Consider the following 12209-nt stretch of genomic DNA (forward strand, 5'->3'; position numbering starts at 1 on the left):
CCAACTTGATCATGGTATATGATCCTTTTAATGTGCTGTTGGATTCTGTTTGCTAGTATTTGTTGAGGATATTTGCATCTATGTTTTTCAGTGACATTGGTCTGTAGTTTTCTTTCTTTGTGACATCTTTGGTTTTGGGATCAGGGTGATGTTGGTCTCATAGAATGCATTTGGGACTGTTCCTCCCTCAGCTATATTTTGGAAGAGTTTGAGAAGGATAGGTGTTAGCTCGTCTCTAAATGTTTAACAGAATTCTCCTGTGAATCCATCTTGTCCTGAGCTTTTGTGTGTTGCAAGATTTTTAATCACAGTCCCAATTTCAGTGCTTGTGATTGGTCTGTTTATATTTTCTTCTTCTTCCTGGTTCAGTCTCAGAAGGTTGTGCTTTTCTAAAAATTTGTCCATTTCTTCCAGGTTGTCCATTTTATTGGCATAGAGTTGCTTGTAGTAATCTCTCATGATACTTTGCACTTCTGCAGTGTCAGTTGTAACTTCTCCTTTTTCATTTCTAATTCTATTGATTTTAGTCTTCTCTCTTATTTTCTTGATGAGTCTGGCTAATGGTTTATCAATTCTGTTTATCTTCTCAAGGAACCAGCTTTTAGTTTTATTGATCTTTTCTATTGTTTCCTTCATTTCTTTTTCATTTTTTCTGATCTGATCTTTATGATTCTTTCCTTCTGCTAACTTTGGGGTTTTTTTGTTCTTCTTTCTCTAATTGCTTTAGGTTTAAGGTTAGGTTGTTTATTTGAGATGTTTCTTATTTCTTGAGGTAGGATTATATTGCTATAAACTTCCCTCTTAGAACTGCTTCTGCTGCACCCCATAGGTTTTGGGTCGTCATATTTTCATTGTCATTTGTTCTAGGTATTTTTTGATTTCCTCTTTGATTTCTTCAGTGATCTCTTGGTTATTAAGTAGTGTATTGTTTAGCCTCCATTGTCTGTATTTTTTACAGATTTTTTCCTATAATTAATATCTAGTCTCATTGCACTGTGGTAGGAAAAGGTACTTTATACGATTTCAATTTTCTTCAATTTACCAACGCTTGATTTGTGACCCAAGATATGACCTATCCTGGAGAATGTTCCATGAGCACCTGGGAAGAAAGTGTATTCTGTCGTTTTTGGCTGGAATGTCTTGTAAATATCAATTAAGTCCATCTTGTTTAATATAACATTTAAAGCTTGTGTTTCATTATTTATTTTCATTTTGGATGATCTGTCCATTGGTGAAAGTGGGGTGTTAAAGGCCCCTACTACGATTATGTTACTGTCGATATCTCCTTTAATGGCTGTTAGTATTTGCCTTATGTATTGAGGTGCTCCTATGTTGGGTGCATAAATATTTACAATTGTTATGTCTTCTTCTTGGATCGATCCCTTGATCATTATGTAGTGTCCTTCTTTGTCTCTTGTAATCGTCTTTATTTTATAGTCTATTTTGTCTGATATGAGAATTGCTACTCCAGCTTTCTTTTGCTTTCCATTTGCATGGAATATCTTTTTCCATCGCCTCACTTTCAGTCTGTATGTGTCCCTATGTCTGAAGTGGGTCTCTTGTAGACAGCATATATATGGGTCTTGTATCCATTCCGCCAGTCTGTGTCTTTTGGTGGGAGCCTTTAATACATTTACATTTAAGGTTAATTATCGATATGTACGTTCCTATTACCATTTTCTTAAATGTTTTGGGTTTGTTATTGTAGATGTTTCCCTTCTCTTGTGTTTCTTGCCTATAGAACTTCCTTTAGCATTTGTTGTAAAGCTGGTTTGGTGGTGCTGAAGTCTCTCAGCTTTTGCTTGTCTGTAAAGCTTTTAATTTCTCCATCAAATCTGAATGCGATCCTTGCTGGGTAGAGTAATCTTGGTTGTAGGTTTTTCTCCTTCATCACTTTAAATATGTTCTGCCACTCCCTTCTGGCTTGCAGAGTTTTTGCTGAAAGATCAGCTGTTAACCTTATGGGGATTCCCTTGTGTGTTATTTGTTGTTTTTCCCTTGCTGCTTTTAATATGTTTTCTTTATATTTAATTTTTGACAGTTTGATTAATATGTGTCTTGGCATGTTTCTCCTTGGATTTATCCTGTATGGGACTCTCTGTGCTTCCAGGACATGATTAACTATTTCCTTTTCCATATTAAGAAAGTTTTGAACTATAATCTCTTCAAATATTTTCTCAGTCCCTTTCTTTTTCTCTTCTTCTTCTGGGACCCCTATAATTCGAATGTTGGTGTGCTTAATGTTGTCCCAGAGGTCTCTGAGACTGTCCTCAGTTCTTTCATTCTTTTTTCTTTATTCTGCTCTGCAGTAGTTATTTCCACTATTTTATCTTCCAGGTCACTTATCCATTCTTCTGCCTCAGTTATTCTGCTATTGATCCATTCTAGAGTATTTTTAATTTCATTTATTGTGTTTTTCATCGTTGCTTTGTTCTTCTTTAATTCTTCTAGGTCCTTGTTAAATGTATCTTGCATTTTGTCAATTTTATTTCCAAGATTTTGGATCATCTTTACTATCATTATTCTGAATTCTTTTTCAGGTAGACTGCCTATTTCCTCTTCATTTGTTAGGTCTGGTGTGTTTTTACCTTGCTCCTTCATCTGCTGTGTGTTTTTCTCTCTTCGCATTTTGTTTATCTTACTTTGTTTGTGGTCTCCTTTTTGCAGGCTGCAGGTTCGTAGTTCCTGTTTTTTTTGGTATCTGTCCCCAGTGGCTAAGGTTGGTTCAGTGGGTTGTGTAGGCTTCCTGATGGAGGGGACTAGTGCCTGTGTTCTGGTGGATGAGGCTGGATCTTGTCTTTCTGGTGGGCAGGTCCACATCCAGTGGTGTGTTTTGGGGTGTCTGTTACCTTACTATGATATTAGGCAGCCTCTCTGCTAATGGATGGGGCTGTGTTCCTCTTTTGCTAGTTGTTTGGCATAGGGTGTCCAGCACTATAGCTTGCTGGTCGTTGAGTGAAGCTGGGTCTTGGTGTTGAGATGGAGATCTCTGGGAGATTTTCGTCATTTGGTATTATGTGGAGCTGGGAGGTCTCTTGTGCACCAGTGTCCTGAAGTTGGCTCTCCCACCTCAGAGGCACAGACTTGATGCCTGGCTGGAGCACCAAGAGCCTTTCATCCACACAGTCAGAATAAAAGGGAGAAAAAATAGAACAATAAAAAAGGAAGAGAAAAAATAAAATAAAGTAAGATAAAATAAAATAAAGTTATTAAAATAAAAAAATAAAAAATAATTATTAAGAAAAAAGAAAAACAATTTTAAAGTAAAAACAAATAAAATAAAATAAACGGATGTACAGAGCCCTAGAACAAATGTGGAAAGCAAAGCTATACAGACAAAATCTCACACAGAAGCATATACATACCACTCACAAAAAGAGCAAAAGGGGAAAAAATAATATATCTTGCTCCCAAAGTCCACTTTCTCAATTTGGGATGATTCGTTGTGTATTCAGGTATTCCACAGATGCATTAAGTTGTTTGTACATTAAGTTGTTTGTGGAGCTTTAATCCACTGCTTCTGAGGCTGCTGGGAGAGATTTCCCTTTCTCTTCTTTGTTTGCACAGCTCCCGGGTTTCAGCTTTGGATTTGGACCCGCCTCTGCATGTAGGTCCCCTGAGAGCGTCTGTTCGTTGCTCAGACAGGACGGGGTTAAAGAAGCAGCTGCTTCAAGGGGTCTGGCTCACTCAGGCTGGGGGGAGGGAAGGATACGGATGCGGGGTGAGCCTGCAGTGGCAGAGGCCAATGTGACGTTGCAGCAGCCTGAGGCGCACCATGCGTTCTGCCAGGGAAGTTGTCCCTGGATCACGGGACCCTGGCAGTGGTGGACTGCACAGGATCCTGGGAGGGGTGGTGTGGATAGTGACCTGTGCTTGCACACAGGCTTCTTGGTGGCTGCAGCAGCAGCCTTAGCATCTCATTCCTGTCTCTGGGGTCCGTGCTGATAGCCGCAGCTCGCGCCTGTCTCCAGAGCTCCTTTAAGTGGCACTCTTAATCCCCTCTCCTTGCGCACCAGGAAACAAAGAGGCAAGAAAAAGTCTCTTGCTAGTTCGGCAGCTCCAGACCTTTTCCCGGACTCCCTCCCGGCTAGCTGTGGTGCGCTAACCCTTCAGGCTGTGTTCACGCCGCCAACCCCAGTCCTCTCCCTACAATCCGACCAAAGCCTGAGCCTCAGCTCCCAGCCTCCGCCCGCCCCGGCGGGTGAGCAGACAAGCCGCTCGTGCTGGTGAGTGCTGGTCGGCACCGCTCCTCTGTGCGGGAATCTCTCCGCTTTGCCCTCTGCACCCCTGTTCCTGCACTCTCCTCCATGGCTCCAAGTCTTCCCCCCTCTGCCACTCGCAGTCTCTGCCTGCGAAGGGGCTTCCTAGTGTGTGGAAACCTTTCCTCCTTCACAGCTCCCTCCCACTAGTGCATGTCCCGTCCCTATTCTTTTGTCTCTGTTGTTTCTTTTTTCTTTTACCCTTCCCAGGTACGTGGGGAGTTTCTTGCATTTGGGGAGGTCTGACGCCTTCTGCCAACGTTCAGTGGGTGTTCTATAGGAGCAATTTCACATTTAGATGTATTTCTGATGTATCTGTGGGAAGGATGGTGATCTCTGCATCTTACTTTTCGGCCACCTTCCCTGCCTATGTTTTCCTCTAAGAGTTTTATAGTGTCTGGTCTAACATTTAGGTCTTTAATCCATTTTGAATATATCTTTGTGTATGGTGTTAGGGAGTGTTCTAGTTTCATTCTTTTACATGTAACTCTCCAGTTTTCCCAGCACCACTTATTGAAGAGACTGTCTTTTCCCCATTGTATACTTTTGCCTCTTTTGCCATAGATTAGTTGACAATAGTTGCCTGGGTTTATCTCTGGGCTCTCTATCCTGTTCCATTGATCTATATTTCTGTTTTTGTGCCAGTACCATACTGTCTTGATTACTGTAGCATTGCAATATAGTCTGAAGTCAGGAGCCTGATTCCTCCAGCTCCATTTTGCTTTCTCAAGAATGCTTTGACTATTGGGGTCTTTTTTGTTTCCATACAAATTGTGAAATTTTTTGTTCTAGTTCTGTGAAAAATGTCATTGGTAGTTTGAGGGATTTCATTGAATCTGTAGATTGCTTTGGGTAGTAGAGTTATTTTCACAGTGTTGATTCTTCCAATCTAAGAACGTGGTATATCTCTCCATCTGTTTGTATCATCTTTAATTCTTTTCATCAGTGTCTTATAGTATTCTGCATACAGGTCTTTTGTCTCCTTTGGTAGGTTTATTCCTAGGTATTTTATTCTTTTTGTTGCAATGGTAAATGGGAGTGTTCCATTAATTTCTCTTTCAGATTTTTCATCATTAGTGTATAGGAATGCAAGAGATTTCTGTGCATTAATTTTGTATCCTACTACTTAACCAAATTCATTGATTAGTTCCAGTAGTTTTCTGGTAGCATCTTTAGGATTCTCTATGTATAATATCATGTCATCTGCAAACAGGTACAGCTTTATTTCTTTTCCGATTTGGACTCCTTTTATTTCTTTTTTCTTCTCTGATTGCTGTGGCTAACACTTCCAAAATTATGTTGAGTAATAGTGGTGAGAGTGGGCAACATTGTCTTGTTCCTGATCTTAGTGGAAATGGTTTCAGTTTTTCACCATTGAGAACGATGTTGGCTGTGGGCCTGTCATATATGGCCTTTATTATGTTGAGACAAGTTCTGTCTATGCCTACTTTCTGGCAGGTTTTTATCATAAATGGGTGTTGAATTTTGTCAAAAGCTTTTTCTGCATCTATTGAGATGATCATATGGCTTTTATCCTTCAGTTTGTTAATGTGGTGTATCACATTGTTTGATTTGCGTATATGGAAGAATCCTTGCATTCCTGGGATAAACCCAACTTGATCATGGTATATGATCCTTTTAATGTGCTGTTGGATTCTGTTTGCTAGTATTTGTTGAGGATATTTGCATCTATGTTTTTCAGTGACATTGGTCTGTAGTTTTCTTTCTTTGTGACATCTTTGGTTTTGGGATCAGGGTGATGTTGGTCTCATAGAATGCATTTGGGACTGTTCCTCCCTCAGCTATATTTTGGAAGAGTTTGAGAAGGATAGGTGTTAGCTCGTCTCTAAATGTTTAACAGAATTCTCCTGTGAATCCATCTTGTCCTGAGCTTTTGTGTGTTGCAAGATTTTTAATCACAGTCCCAATTTCAGTGCTTGTGATTGGTCTGTTTATATTTTCTTCTTCTTCCTGGTTCAGTCTCAGAAGGTTGTGCTTTTCTAAAAATTTGTCCATTTCTTCCAGGTTGTCCATTTTATTGGCATAGAGTTGCTTGTAGTAATCTCTCATGATACTTTGCACTTCTGCAGTGTCAGTTGTAACTTCTCCTTTTTCATTTCTAATTCTATTGATTTTAGTCTTCTCTCTTATTTTCTTGATGAGTCTGGCTAATGGTTTATCAATTCTGTTTATCTTCTCAAGGAACCAGCTTTTAGTTTTATTGATCTTTTCTATTGTTTCCTTCATTTCTTTTTCATTTTTTCTGATCTGATCTTTATGATTCTTTCCTTCTGCTAACTTTGGGGTTTTTTTGTTCTTCTTTCTCTAATTGCTTTAGGTTTAAGGTTAGGTTGTTTATTTGAGATGTTTCTTATTTCTTGAGGTAGGATTATATTGCTATAAACTTCCCTCTTAGAACTGCTTCTGCTGCACCCCATAGGTTTTGGGTCGTCATATTTTCATTGTCATTTGTTCTAGGTATTTTTTGATTTCCTCTTTGATTTCTTCAGTGATCTCTTGGTTATTAAGTAGTGTATTGTTTAGCCTCCATTGTCTGTATTTTTTACAGATTTTTTCCTATAATTAATATCTAGTCTCATTGCACTGTGGTAGGAAAAGGTACTTTATACGACTTCAATTTTCTTCAATTTACCAAGGCTTGATTTGTGACCCAAGATATGACCTATCCTGGAGAATGTTCCATGAGCACCTGGGAAGAAAGTGTATTCTGTCGTTTTTGGCTGGAATGTCTTGTAAATATCAATTAAGTCCATCTTGTTTAATATAACATTTAAAGCTTGTGTTTCATTATTTATTTTCATTTTGGATGATCTGTCCATTGGTGAAAGTGGGGTGTTAAAGGCCCCTACTACGATTATGTTACTGTCGATATCTCCTTTAATGGCTGTTAGTATTTGCCTTATGTATTGAGGTGCTCCTATGTTGGGTGCATAAATATTTACAATTGTTATGTCTTCTTCTTGGATCGATCCCTTGATCATTATGTAGTGTCCTTCTTTGTCTCTTGTAATCGTCTTTATTTTATAGTCTATTTTGTCTGATATGAGAATTGCTACTCCAGCTTTCTTTTGCTTTCCATTTGCATGGAATATCTTTTTCCATCGCCTCACTTTCAGTCTGTATGTGTCCCTATGTCTGAAGTGGGTCTCTTGTAGACAGCATATATATGGGTCTTGTATCCATTCCGCCAGTCTGTGTCTTTTGGTGGGAGCCTTTAATACATTTACATTTAAGGTTAATTATCGATATGTACGTTCCTATTACCATTTTCTTAAATGTTTTGGGTTTGTTATTGTAGATGTTTCCCTTCTCTTGTGTTTCTTGCCTATAGAACTTCCTTTAGCATTTGTTGTAAAGCTGGTTTGGTGGTGCTGAAGTCTCTCAGCTTTTGCTTGTCTGTAAAGCTTTTAATTTCTCCATCAAATCTGAATGCGATCCTTGCTGGGTAGAGTAATCTTGGTTGTAGGTTTTTCTCCTTCATCACTTTAAATATGTTCTGCCACTCCCTTCTGGCTTGCAGAGTTTTTGCTGAAAGATCAGCTGTTAACCTTATGGGGATTCCCTTGTGTGTTATTTGTTGTTTTTCCCTTGCTGCTTTTAATATGTTTTCTTTATATTTAATTTTTGACAGTTTGATTAATATGTGTCTTGGCATGTTTCTCCTTGGATTTATCCTGTATGGGACTCTCTGTGCTTCCAGGACATGATTAACTATTTCCTTTTCCATATTAAGAAAGTTTTGAACTATAATCTCTTCAAATATTTTCTCAGTCCCTTTCTTTTTCTCTTCTTCTTCTGGGACCCCTATAATTCGAATGTTGGTGTGCTTAATGTTGTCCCAGAGGTCTCTGAGACTGTCCTCAGTTCTTTCATTCTTTTTTCTTTATTCTGCTCTGCAGTAGTTATTTCCACTATTTTATCTTCCAGGTCACTTATCCATTCTTCTGCCTCAGTTATTCTGCTATTGATCCATTCTAGAGTATTTTTAATTTCATTTATTGTGTTTTTCATCGTTGCTTTGTTCTTCTTTAATTCTTCTAGGTCCTTGTTAAATGTATCTTGCATTTTGTCAATTTTATTTCCAAGATTTTGGATCATCTTTACTATCATTATTCTGAATTCTTTTTCAGGTAGACTGCCTATTTCCTCTTCATTTGTTAGGTCTGGTGTGTTTTTACCTTGCTCCTTCATCTGCTGTGTGTTTTTCTCTCTTCGCATTTTGTTTATCTTACTTTGTTTGTGGTCTCCTTTTTGCAGGCTGCAGGTTCGTAGTTCCTGTTTTCTTTGGTATCTGTCCCCAGTGGCTAAGGTTGGTTCAGTGGGTTGTGTAGGCTTCCTGATGGAGGGGACTAGTGCCTGTGTTCTGGTGGATGAGGCTGGATCTTGTCTTTCTGGTGGGCAGGTCCACATCCAGTGGTGTGTTTTGGGGTGTCTGTTACCTTACTATGATATTAGGCAGCCTCTCTGCTAATGGATGGGGCTGTGTTCCTCTTTTGCTAGTTGTTTGGCATAGGGTGTCCAGCACTATAGCTTGCTGGTCGTTGAGTGAAGCTGGGTCTTGGTGTTGAGATGGAGATCTCTGGGAGATTTTCGTCATTTGGTATTATGTGGAGCTGGGAGGTCTCTTGTGCACCAGTGTCCTGAAGTTGGCTCTCCCACCTCAGAGGCACAGACTTGATGCCTGGCTGGAGCACCAAGAGCCTTTCATCCACACAGTCAGAATAAAAGGGAGAAAAAATAGAACAATAAAAAAGGAAGAGAAAAAATAAAATAAAGTAAGATAAAATAAAATAAAGTTATTAAAATAAAAAAATAAAAAATAATTATTAAGAAAAAAGAAAAACAATTTTAAAGTAAAAACAAATAAAATAAAATAAACGGATGTACAGAGCCCTAGAACAAATGTGGAAAGCAAAGCTATACAGACAAAATCTCACACAGAAGCATATACATACCACTCACAAAAAGAGCAAAAGGGGAAAAAATAATATATCTTGCTCCCAAAGTCCACTTTCTCAATTTGGGATGATTCGTTGTGTATTCAGGTATTCCACAGATGCATTAAGTTGTTTGTACATTAAGTTGTTTGTGGAGCTTTAATCCACTGCTTCTGAGGCTGCTGGGAGAGATTTCCCTTTCTCTTCTTTGTTTGCACAGCTCCCGGGTTTCAGCTTTGGATTTGGACCCGCCTCTGCATGTAGGTCCCCTGAGAGCGTCTGTTCGTTGCTCAGACAGGACGGGGTTAAAGAAGCAGCTGCTTCAAGGGGTCTGGCTCACTCAGGCTGGGGGGAGGGAAGGATACGGATGCGGGGTGAGCCTGCAGTGGCAGAGGCCAATGTGACGTTGCAGCAGCCTGAGGCGCACCATGCGTTCTGCCAGGGAAGTTGTCCCTGGATCACGGGACCCTGGCAGTGGTGGACTGCACAGGATCCTGGGAGGGGTGGTGTGGATAGTGACCTGTGCTTGCACACAGGCTTCTTGGTGGCTGCAGCAGCAGCCTTAGCATCTCATTCCTGTCTCTGGGGTCCGTGCTGATAGCCGCAGCTCGCGCCTGTCTCCAGAGCTCCTTTAAGTGGCACTCTTAATCCCCTCTCCTTGCGCACCAGGAAACAAAGAGGCAAGAAAAAGTCTCTTGCTAGTTCGGCAGCTCCAGACCTTTTCCCGGACTCCCTCCCGGCTAGCTGTGGTGCGCTAACCCTTCAGGCTGTGTTCACGCCGCCAACCCCAGTCCTCTCCCTACAATCCGACCAAAGCCTGAGCCTCAGCTCCCAGCCTCCGCCCGCCCCGGCGGGTGAGCAGACAAGCCGCTCGTGCTGGTGAGTGCTGGTCGGCACCGCTCCTCTGTGCGGGAATCTCTCCGCTTTGCCCTCTGCACCCCTGTTCCTGCACTCTCCTCCATGGCTCCAAGTCTTCCCCCCTCTGCCACTCGCAGTCTCTGCCTGCGAAGGGGCTTCCTAGTGTGTGGAAACCTTTCCTCCTTCACAGCTCCCTCCCACTAGTGCATGTCCCGTCCCTATTCTTTTGTCTCTGTTGTTTCTTTTTTCTTTTACCCTTCCCAGGTACGTGGGGAGTTTCTTGCATTTGGGGAGGTCTGACGCCTTCTGCCAACGTTCAGTGGGTGTTCTATAGGAGCAATTTCACATTTAGATGTATTTCTGATGTATCTGTGGGAAGGATGGTGATCTCTGCATCTTACTTTTCGGCCACCTTCCCTGCCTATGTTTTCCTCTAAGAGTTTTATAGTGTCTGGTCTAACATTTAGGTCTTTAATCCATTTTGAATATATCTTTGTGTATGGTGTTAGGGAGTGTTCTAGTTTCATTCTTTTACATGTAACTCTCCAGTTTTCCCAGCACCACTTATTGAAGAGACTGTCTTTTCCCCATTGTATACTTTTGCCTCTTTTGCCATAGATTAGTTGACAATAGTTGCCTGGGTTTATCTCTGGGCTCTCTATCCTGTTCCATTGATCTATATTTCTGTTTTTGTGCCAGTACCATACTGTCTTGATTACTGTAGCATTGCAATATAGTCTGAAGTCAGGAGCCTGATTCCTCCAGCTCCATTTTGCTTTCTCAAGAATGCTTTGACTATTGGGGTCTTTTTTGTTTCCATACAAATTGTGAAATTTTTTGTTCTAGTTCTGTGAAAAATGTCATTGGTAGTTTGAGGGATTTCATTGAATCTGTAGATTGCTTTGGGTAGTAGAGTTATTTTCACAGTGTTGATTCTTCCAATCTAAGAACGTGGTATATCTCTCCATCTGTTTGTATCATCTTTAATTCTTTTCATCAGTGTCTTATAGTATTCTGCATACAGGTCTTTTGTCTCCTTTGGTAGGTTTATTCCTAGGTATTTTATTCTTTTTGTTGCAATGGTAAATGGGAGTGTTCCATTAATTTCTCTTTCAGATTTTTCATCATTAGTGTATAGGAATGCAAGAGATTTCTGTGCATTAATTTTGTATCCTACTACTTAACCAAATTCATTGATTAGTTCCAGTAGTTTTCTGGTAGCATCTTTAGGATTCTCTATGTATAATATCATGTCATCTGCAAACAGGTACAGCTTTATTTCTTTTCCGATTTGGACTCCTTTTATTTCTTTTTTCTTCTCTGATTGCTGTGGCTAACACTTCCAAAATTATGTTGAGTAATAGTGGTGAGAGTGGGCAACATTGTCTTGTTCCTGATCTTAGTGGAAATGGTTTCAGTTTTTCACCATTGAGAACGATGTTGGCTGTGGGCCTGTCATATATGGCCTTTATTATGTTGAGACAAGTTCTGTCTATGCCTACTTTCTGGCAGGTTTTTATCATAAATGGGTGTTGAATTTTGTCAAAAGCTTTTTCTGCATCTATTGAGATGATCATATGGCTTTTATCCTTCAGTTTGTTAATGTGGTGTATCACATTGTTTGATTTGCGTATATGGAAGAATCCTTGCATTCCTGGGATAAACCCAACTTGATCATGGTATATGATCCTTTTAATGTGCTGTTGGATTCTGTTTGCTAGTATTTGTTGAGGATATTTGCATCTATGTTTTTCAGTGACATTGGTCTGTAGTTTTCTTTCTTTGTGACATCTTTGGTTTTGGGATCAGGGTGATGTTGGTCTCATAGAATGCATTTGGGACTGTTCCTCCCTCAGCTATATTTTGGAAGAGTTTGAGAAGGATAGGTGTTAGCTCGTCTCTAAATGTTTAACAGAATTCTCCTGTGAATCCATCTTGTCCTGAGCTTTTGTGTGTTGCAAGATTTTTAATCACAGTCCCAATTTCAGTGCTTGTGATTGGTCTGTTTATATTTTCTTCTTCTTCCTGGTTCAGTCTCAGAAGGTTGTGCTTTTCTAAAAATTTGTCCATTTCTTCCAGGTTGTCCATTTTATTGGCATAGAGTTGCTTGTAGTAATCTCTCATGATACTTTGC

The sequence above is a fragment of the Balaenoptera acutorostrata genome, chromosome X (assembly GCF_949987535.1).
Source record: "Balaenoptera acutorostrata chromosome X, mBalAcu1.1, whole genome shotgun sequence".
Taxonomy (NCBI): domain Eukaryota; kingdom Metazoa; phylum Chordata; class Mammalia; order Artiodactyla; family Balaenopteridae; genus Balaenoptera; species Balaenoptera acutorostrata.